Raw genomic sequence first — 9,158 nt, forward strand, 5'->3', positions numbered from 1 at the left:
GAGCCTGTCTTCTAATATAATCATTACACATTTCTGAAGTCACATACACAGTACTATAATGCCTGTTTATTGAAAAGCAGAATACAAAAGCAATAGAAGATAATCTCCTTATACTCTTAAGTTCCAGTTAGGGACATACCCCTACAAAAAAGGGTCAAGATGGTGACACTGTCCCTGTTTACCAAGAGAACACATACCCTGAGATATCTAATAGAGGAAGTATATGTGATGGGCAACTGTTGTACCAATGTCACGGGAACACATAGTAGATGACAATGTTAAATACAGGAATAGTGTGGCTAAGATAATTTTGGAATAAACAGTATATTTTCTTTAAATGTATGATATCCTAAAAGTGATTATCAAAATCCTTGAGGTAAAAGGAGTTGGTTTTTCATGTATGCATGTATGCAACATCTAATATGTGCCAAATGTTGCAGGAAATGCTAAGTATATAGCACTGAACAAAGCAAATTCTCTGCTCTAATGGAGACAATAAATGGTAAAATGTACTATGAAGAAAAATAAACCCAGAGAAAGAATTGGAAATAAGGTAGTGATACAGATGCTGCTTCATACAGGATAAAAGAAACATGTATCTCTATAAAGCTGATACATAAGTTGATACTAGAATTGACATGGATGTCATTTTTACCTATCCCAGGGAAGAATTTTCCAAATAATGGGAATAGTAAATACCAAGGTTCACCTATTGCTCAGGAAAGGTAAAATAGCTCCAGTCTATGTGCTGTAGTGAAGTACTTATGGTACATTAAAGAAAACCATTAACTCTTTGCCATGCTTCCCATTCAAAGGTGACATCGCTTTTCCATCCCTTGAAATCTAGGCTGGCCCTGTGACTAATTCTTGTTCTGTTAGAATTCGGCTTCATAGATAACTCTTTTGTACAAGTATTGTCAGTTATTCCAACACACTAACACAACACTCAGCTCAGCAGCTTGTAATTTTTTTTTTAAATCTGTCTCCTCTACTCAAGATCTTAGTGTAGGATCACTTAGTGTAGGGTCACACATATATATAAAGAGATAGATTGACTTTAATGCTCCAATGGCAGGTACATAGTATGTGTTCATTAAAAATTAGTTGTTTGGCTTACTATACATATATCTCAGACAGGAAAGAGTTCTATAGCAGGAACACTAACGACTACTTAGCCTTGGCACTACTGACATTATGGATCAAATATCCTTGATCACGTGTACAGTGGAGGAATCATGTGCATTGTAGTATGTTGAACACATCCCTTGCCTCTACTGTCTACATATAAAGCTTCCATTTGTGACAACCCAAAATCCTCCTAGACATTGCATGTACCCTAAGGGATACATCACTCATTGTTAAAAACTAATTCTGTATGGGTTTCCTTATAGAATCATTACTGGCTACTTTTCACTACCCAGTTGGTGTTTTAACAGTACAACCCTTACTAAACACACATTTTCCACCTAAAGATCAGCAGTTGAGTGCCAAACTCAGAAGTCTGTTTGAACAGTTGAAATTTTAGACTTTTTGAATATCTACTCATCTAGTTTCAAAATAACTTTGAAGCTCAGCCTTTCTGAAACTCAAATTTTTAGAGTAGTGTACTGCCAAACTTCTCACAGGAGTACACATCTACTACTATCAGTACTTGTTGCTGGAGAGTCCTAGAGTTTGAGTCTAGTACCTAGAAATATAAAAACTGACTTAGATTTTCAATTTGTATGTTTTATACTATGAACATTTTTATTTCTTAAATAAGGGTCATTTGCTTCTAAGAGACATTCTGGAATCACAGAATTACTTTCTCAATTTGAGTAAGTAAACTGAAAACTCTACTTCATCATCCGTTTTGCAATAACTCTACTCTTGTAGATAAATTAGGAAGTACTGAAAGTTTAAAATCACCTTTCATATGGTGGTTAGCATTAATAAGGACAGAATACTGCATTAAGAAGGTAAGACTGAGGCCCTCCCTGGTGGTGCAGCGGGCTAAAGCACTGCACTGAGAAGCTAAAGCCACTTCTGCGTGAGTTCAATCCCCGCATGCCCCGGAGGTGACCACATGGCGTGGCAGACCTCTCCTTACCCGCCCGCTGCTCCCCTCAGCAGTGTACCTCGTAGATCTGCCTGTTCTGCTCCCCGCTCTGTCTCTGGTGAAGCCTCTCACCACCCCTGAGCCTCTGGCCTGTAACCCCAGTTCTGTATGTACAAATAAAATAAAAAAATAAAAATCTTAAAAAAAAAAAAAAAGAAGGTAAGACTGAAGCTCCCAAATTTAGTTAAACCCTCAATCCTAGCTTGGATTCTATAATACTAGCAATATGTCCTTAGGGAAGTAACCCAATCTCAGAACCAGATTATTTATCTGTAAAAATCCATAGTAATATTGGCATCCTAACATTACTGAAAAGATTAATGAGATAATAGCGACATAAAGTATAGATATCAAGTTGTTAAGGGGATGTTCACTATAACAGCTAACCATAAGAAGGCACTTTTACAATTGCTCATTAAGAATAACTATTTAATAATTAAAATCTCCCTGAGATCTAAAATTTAAGAATAAAATGCAAGAACTGGGTTAAACTTCAGGAGTTCTATTTTGGCATAAGACAGTTATGCAGATTACTGGCTATAAGTGGGGCAGTTACATTACATTAGGTAGTAAATTCTTTGCAATTTTACGTATTACAAAAGAGAAAATGTCTATGAATTCATAGGTTTAAATGTGTGTTGGCTGACCCAAGGATGGAATGTGAGAACATCTGCTTTAATCTACTTGGTACCATCTTTTCATGGGTGAGTGTCCTTTTTCCAACTCAGATGTTTCCAGAGGAGCTGTAGATGAGTGTGAGGTCTACTCAGGAAATGTGGCAAGAAGGATGGGTGATGTGACTCACAGATTGCCACACAGGGTACTCCATTCTCGAGTCATAGTGCTGTAGGGTGAACCTATAATCCAAGCAACCTAAAATTCTTTCATGAAATTTGTTTTACAAATGCTAGATTTTGATTTGTTATTTATGAGAATATGAACCTGGAGTTGCCGACAATCATCTTTACAGAGGAAGGCCATTCCTGAAGAAGGAGGCCCTCACTGAGGAAAGTGAAGATAAGAAAGAATTCCAGTTCATCTTTGATCTGCTGTATAAAGCTATGTCTGAATTCAGAAAACATCCCTAGTAACTCCGATGTATTGAGTCAATAAAAAATCGTTTTCCTTAAGCTAATTCTGTCACTTGGACCTGATTAAGTTCTCTCTAATCCAGACAATGCAAACAAATGCCAATTTACTGTCTGGTACACTATTCACTGCATACTATCACTGGCCATTCTGACATCAATATTTACTTAAAAACAAACAAACAAGTGCTCTAATTCAAGTTCTCTCTATTCTAAGACAAAGGAGAATATTCACTATGGTGAATATTCATCATTAACAGAGGACACCTGAAAGCAGAAAAAATTCAAAGTAACTGAAAACTTTAGGTGGTTGAATTTTGAGTTTGTTGTTTAGATCTAAGAGCACTATTTACAGAAGTAATTTACAGGGGAAAAACACAAATTCATTTAAGGTGACCAAAACAAACAGGGCAATTAAGTCATAATAGTAATTTCCAGCAACAGAAGAATTTATCTTGAATACTAATTTCTGGAATAGTCCTGTCTTATGAAAGAACACGTGTTGTTACAGAATCTTGCTGAATGTGTTTTTATTGTGTTGTTCACTTGTAATAAACTAGAGTAACTGCAAAAAATGCAAACAAATAACTAGAAAGTGCAGTTGATATCTAATTTTGAGACTTAAGCTTTAGTTTGTAGTAGCAATTTTAGTAAAAACAGTTTTAATTTCAGGCCTAATTTATAAATTTGGTAAGGAGCAACACATTAAGCCAAATAACCAAATGCTATCTAATATAGGCTGTACCTGATTATAACATTCTAATACTATACAACTATAAATGACTGTTATGTTACTAAAAATACACTTAATATGTATGTAAAACTTAAATATGTTAAAACTTGGTATATGTACAATTACATATACAATGTACATATATAAATAGGTAAAACATATTTGTACTTATCACAAATAAGTACATCTGAAATATAGTTACTGAATCAGCAGTAAGGTTAGATTTGGAAAGTGGGAATATAATTACAGGCAATACAACGCGCTGCTTAGGAACCTGGCATCTGGAGACAGAATACCTAGATTTGGACCCCTATTCTGACATTTGTACCCTTAGTGCTTTTCTTGGTCAAGTCTCTATTTTATTCTCACCTCAAAATGGGACTAGTAAAAGATTATTAAATAAGCCACTCATTTAACTCAATAAATAGTATTTCTGAGTCCATATCATGCAAAGAAAAAACATATTTGTATGTCACATTTATTTCTATATGTGACCTAGGTGATTTGCTATAACTTGGGACAAAGAATGGAAAAGAACTTTCAATTAAAGTACACTTGAATAATGCTTATCATACTAAAAATGAATTGCATTTTGTGGCTAGTTTTTGTTTATAGTGAAGGATATAAGACAAAAGAATTTTATAAAATAAGGAGAAAAATTGTGAAACTAATTTACTCATAAGATTTAACTAGTACTATAAGTCACTGCAATCACTATGACTGTCTGTAGTAAGAATCATAATACCCTTTGACCCAATAACCCAACTTCTAGAGAATGTAGAAGATGGAAACAATTTAGCCAAAACACATGACACTTTTTTTTTCAAAGCTTTATTTATTTATGCATACAGAACTGGAGTACAGGCCAGAAGTGCAGGGACAATGAGAGGATTCACCAGAGACAGAGTGGGGTGCAAAACAGGCATATTAATGAAATACACTGCTGAGGAGAGCAGCAGGAGGGCCAGGAGAGATCTGTCACCTCATGTGGGAACACTTTCCTGGCTGGGGATCGAACTCAGGAGCAGGCTGCATATAGCTTCATAGTGCTGTGCTCTTAACCCACTGCGCCACCAGGGAGGGCCCACATACTACATTTTTTAACAGAACTATTCACTGAACCATTATCCGAGTAAAATCTGGGGGAAAAAAACCTAAACAGCCCAACAAGAGAAACAGATTAGTAAATTTTAGTAAATCAAAAATCCTATCAATTATAAAACATACCACTTATTAAGCACATTCCTCCCAAATCACAAATACTCCCTATAGCCAAATATTACCCTATTTCACTATAAATTTTAAAAATAGAATTAGCTAAATTAAAAAGTTAGTATTAAAAAAGAGAGAAAGGAAAGAATAAAAAAAGAATGAATTCTGATTGTCAATAGTAAGCACAAGCTGACTGGCATCTGAGTGTTCCAGCACTTTGTTAAAATACACCTTTGTAGGCCCTTGGTGGTGCAGTGGGTTAAAGCACGGCACTAAGAAGCTAAAGCCACTTCAGCATGAGTCCGATCCCAGCTCTGGAGGTGATCCACAAGGTGCGGCAGACCTCTCCTGACCTGCCCCCTAGACCCTCAGCAGTTGGTCTGTTCTGCTCCCTGCTCTGCCTCTGTAAATCCTCTCACTTCCCCTGCACCTCTGGTCTGTACCCCAGTCTGTATGCATAAATAAATTAATCTTAACAAAAAAAAATATTGAGTATACAAAAAATACCTTTGTTTGGTCTCTTATCATTTCTAAATTCTGGCCCTTAAAGTTTGACTCTTTTAAGAGTCAAAATTAACATTCTAGAAAACACACAAACAACTACAATTGTACTTTGTTATATGTGGCAAAATTACATTTATGGGATTTGGGAAAAGGCAAAGTACTAAGGGGTGTGCAGCATTCAGGAAAGATTTCATCATGGAGGGTGGGGAAATGCAGCAGACAGAGGAATTGCCAGGAGAGAGGAACACACATGAGGACTGGGAGCAGGAGGGTCTAGGATGAGTATGCCACCCATGCAAACTCACAGACTGGATAGATGGGAAACCAAGTCATGGAGGAAAAGCACTCACTTCAGTAGCTTGAACAACCTTTGAGGAGATTGCATATCATTCAAGTGGAGATTTTTTTCAAAGTTTTGTATCACCGTATCTCTAGTTTTGGAAGTGGTTTTCTCACTCCTCATCTTTCAAACATTTTCCTCCTCGTGTTATTTTGTGCTCTGTGACCAAATGCATTTTACGCACTCTATTGCAGAAGCAAAGCAGAAGGTAATGATAACAGTGGAACTGAGGAAATGAAATCATCACTATTTTTTTTTTTTAATTTTTAAAGACTTATTTGTTTGTACATACAGAACTGGGGTACAGGCCAGAGGCTCAGGGGCGGCGAGAGGCTTCACCAGAGACAGAGTGGGGAGCAGAACAGGCAGATCAACGAAGTACACTGCTGAGGAGAGCAGCGGGCGGGTCAGGAGAGGTCTGCCATGCCACGTGGTCACCTCCGGGGCAGGCGGGAATCGAACTCATGCGGAAGTGGCTTTAGCTTCTCAGTGCAGTGCTTTAACCCGCTGCGCCACCAGGGAGGGCCTCATCACTATTTTTTAAACACTTGAGATTAAAAATAATTCTGCAGTGATTCTAGTATATGCTTTCCAAACAGAACAGTAATAAGCACAAACCTGTTAACCAACAATTACCAAAATTTTTTATTTTTAAATCCACACATGTCATGGGGATCTTTAGGATTATTTTAAATATTTCAAGAAGCCCAACAAAACAGGCATATTCAGCCATATATATTCAGCGTATCTTAAGAGAAGTTAGATGATCATTCACTTCAGTAACTTTAGTATCATTTTTATGAGACTGACAGGGGCTGCCCACTGACACACTGCCTACTGTGCTAAGGAGACAACTAGTATCATTTTTAAACTGCTTATTTTCATAGTAGATATTTAGCTTTACCTGTCAAATTTTTAAAAATTAAAACAAATGACTTACTTTAACTGGCAATCTTTCCAAAGATAAGGCCCTAGGAAGTAGGGGAGAAGAAAAATAACAAAAGTAATCCTCAGTAGTTGAAAGGCTGTATGAATTTAGTTGCTACATTTATATTTAAAAAGAATAATCTTGGGGAAAAAGCATTTCTTTGTCGTATCTATTTTTCCTCACTATCTTCTCACCTGGATTTCTAAATGTCCTGCCTTATACCTTTTTTTAAACCTGCCACTTCCTAATGCTGCCAGAGAGACCTCTTTAAATCCTACATCTAAACTTGCACCCCACAACCCACTTCCAGAGGATAAGGACTCCTAATACCAAAGTGGTGGTCTTCCTGCACTGGCCCCATACATCCTCAGTGTGACCACTCTGTAACTTACATTTTATATTACTAAAGTTCTTTCCCTCATGTTTCCTAAGTAAGTTTGCTCTCACATTTCCATGCCTTTGACCATTCTGTTTTCCTCTACCTAGAATACTTTGCTTTACATATATTGCCCTACCTGACTCCTACCTCCAAAAGAACAGAAAAGTGTTTTCATTCTTTAAAAACTCAGACACTGGTCTATGAAGTCTGCCTCCACACCGTTTGGCAGTTGAGGGACACTTCTATGTTCCATTCTTTTTACCTCTCCTCTCGCCCCTGTCATCCTTGTTCTTGTTGGCAAGTCTATCTCCCCAAAGAGGATAGGAATCTCAATGACAGGAACTGTCAGCCTCTTTCTGTCTTTAATGCTAAGAGTAGTACTGTAAGTGGCAGCCAAGCAGGTAATGATTTAGAAATGAGAATCAACTCTCCAGCAATTAAACTTAAAATCATGTTATTTAAAGCCCACCTTCCCCCTCACAATGGGAATCAATATTGGTCACAAGTTCTTGAAAATTTTCTGCATGTTAGCTACTTAAGAAAAGGTGCCTATTTCTCCTTACCTTTAAATTTAGTGGACAAACATAACGGGAGAATACTATTCTTCAACACCGTAAACAAAATACAGTTTCTGTCTATGTATTATGCTAAGTCAACTTGTATGAAAACAAACAAAAACATTAAGTTTTAAGAACCCAAAATAGCCAATTAAATAAAACTTGAACTCTGAAGCCCAACAACTTAGATCTGACTCTTAGCCAAATATTGACTAGATGAATGACCTTAAAAAAAAAATCCCCTCACTCCTCTACATCTAAGCTGCCATTATATATATTAAAAAAAAAAGTGATGTAAAATGCAAACAATAACAGTACCTACTTTATAGGGTGTCATAAGGCATGTTATAGGCATTATGTGTTATCTATTAGTAGTGAAATCAATTAAATGATACAAGGAGAACTTAGAAAAAATAAAATAACTTGAAGTCTTGAAGTAGGGCTTTAGGTAATATGATATGGTAGTTCAAGATGTCACCCAGGTACCTTGCAATTCCTTGCTTTAAGGCTGGCATTTCTCAGAGTAGTCTAATCAACCAGAATGTAGAGACAAGAGCACTGATACTCCTCTTACTGGCTATCTTAAGTCACAAACCTTCATTACTGGGCAGGGGCATGGAACATTCAGATTAGGCGAAGCCATGTACACCCATGCTAGAGTGAGGAGTGGAATGAATTTTCCCTAATGCAAATGGACATCAAAACAAACACCTGCATACCTTTGGGAAGCTGACAGATGAAGAGAGCTGCCAGATCTAAGGTGTGAGTTCTTTCTGTGAGTACAAAGTTCAAAAACAGCAAATTCAACAAGATGATTCAACAAGAACAACAAAGGTAAGAACACAGAACTCAGGAATTTCAAACCAGAGAAACTATTTTTTTCACAGTTATCTGTATTCAAAAGTCATAACAGGTTTAGCAACCAGGCACAAAAATTCCTTTCAACCACGATGAATTTCTAGCATGACATCGCCAACAAAAAGTGCTGCTCTCAGGGAAAATCCTCCAACTTAGAAGCATCTGCTTCTAATTTTCACAATGAAATCTTTGATTCCTTCATTCACGGACTCATACTCAATTCATTCTGACACATGAATAGCAGTTTTATAGATAATGGTTTTCCTATGAAAATCTCATTATGTGGTAGCAATATATGGGATCCTAACATTAACTTTATTCTTTTACCCTGAAATACTTTTTTTTCCCAAAGAGAAATTAATGCCTTTAACTAGGATTGAATTACACATTTGGGAAGCTGCTTTCTTGTAGTATTGTAAAAGGTTTTTAGTTATTAGATGGCCTAACAACAACAGGTACAA

The sequence above is a fragment of the Condylura cristata genome, unplaced genomic scaffold (assembly GCF_000260355.1).
Source record: "Condylura cristata isolate star-nosed mole 26May11 unplaced genomic scaffold, ConCri1.0 scaffold00013, whole genome shotgun sequence".
NCBI lineage: Eukaryota > Metazoa > Chordata > Mammalia > Eulipotyphla > Talpidae > Condylura > Condylura cristata.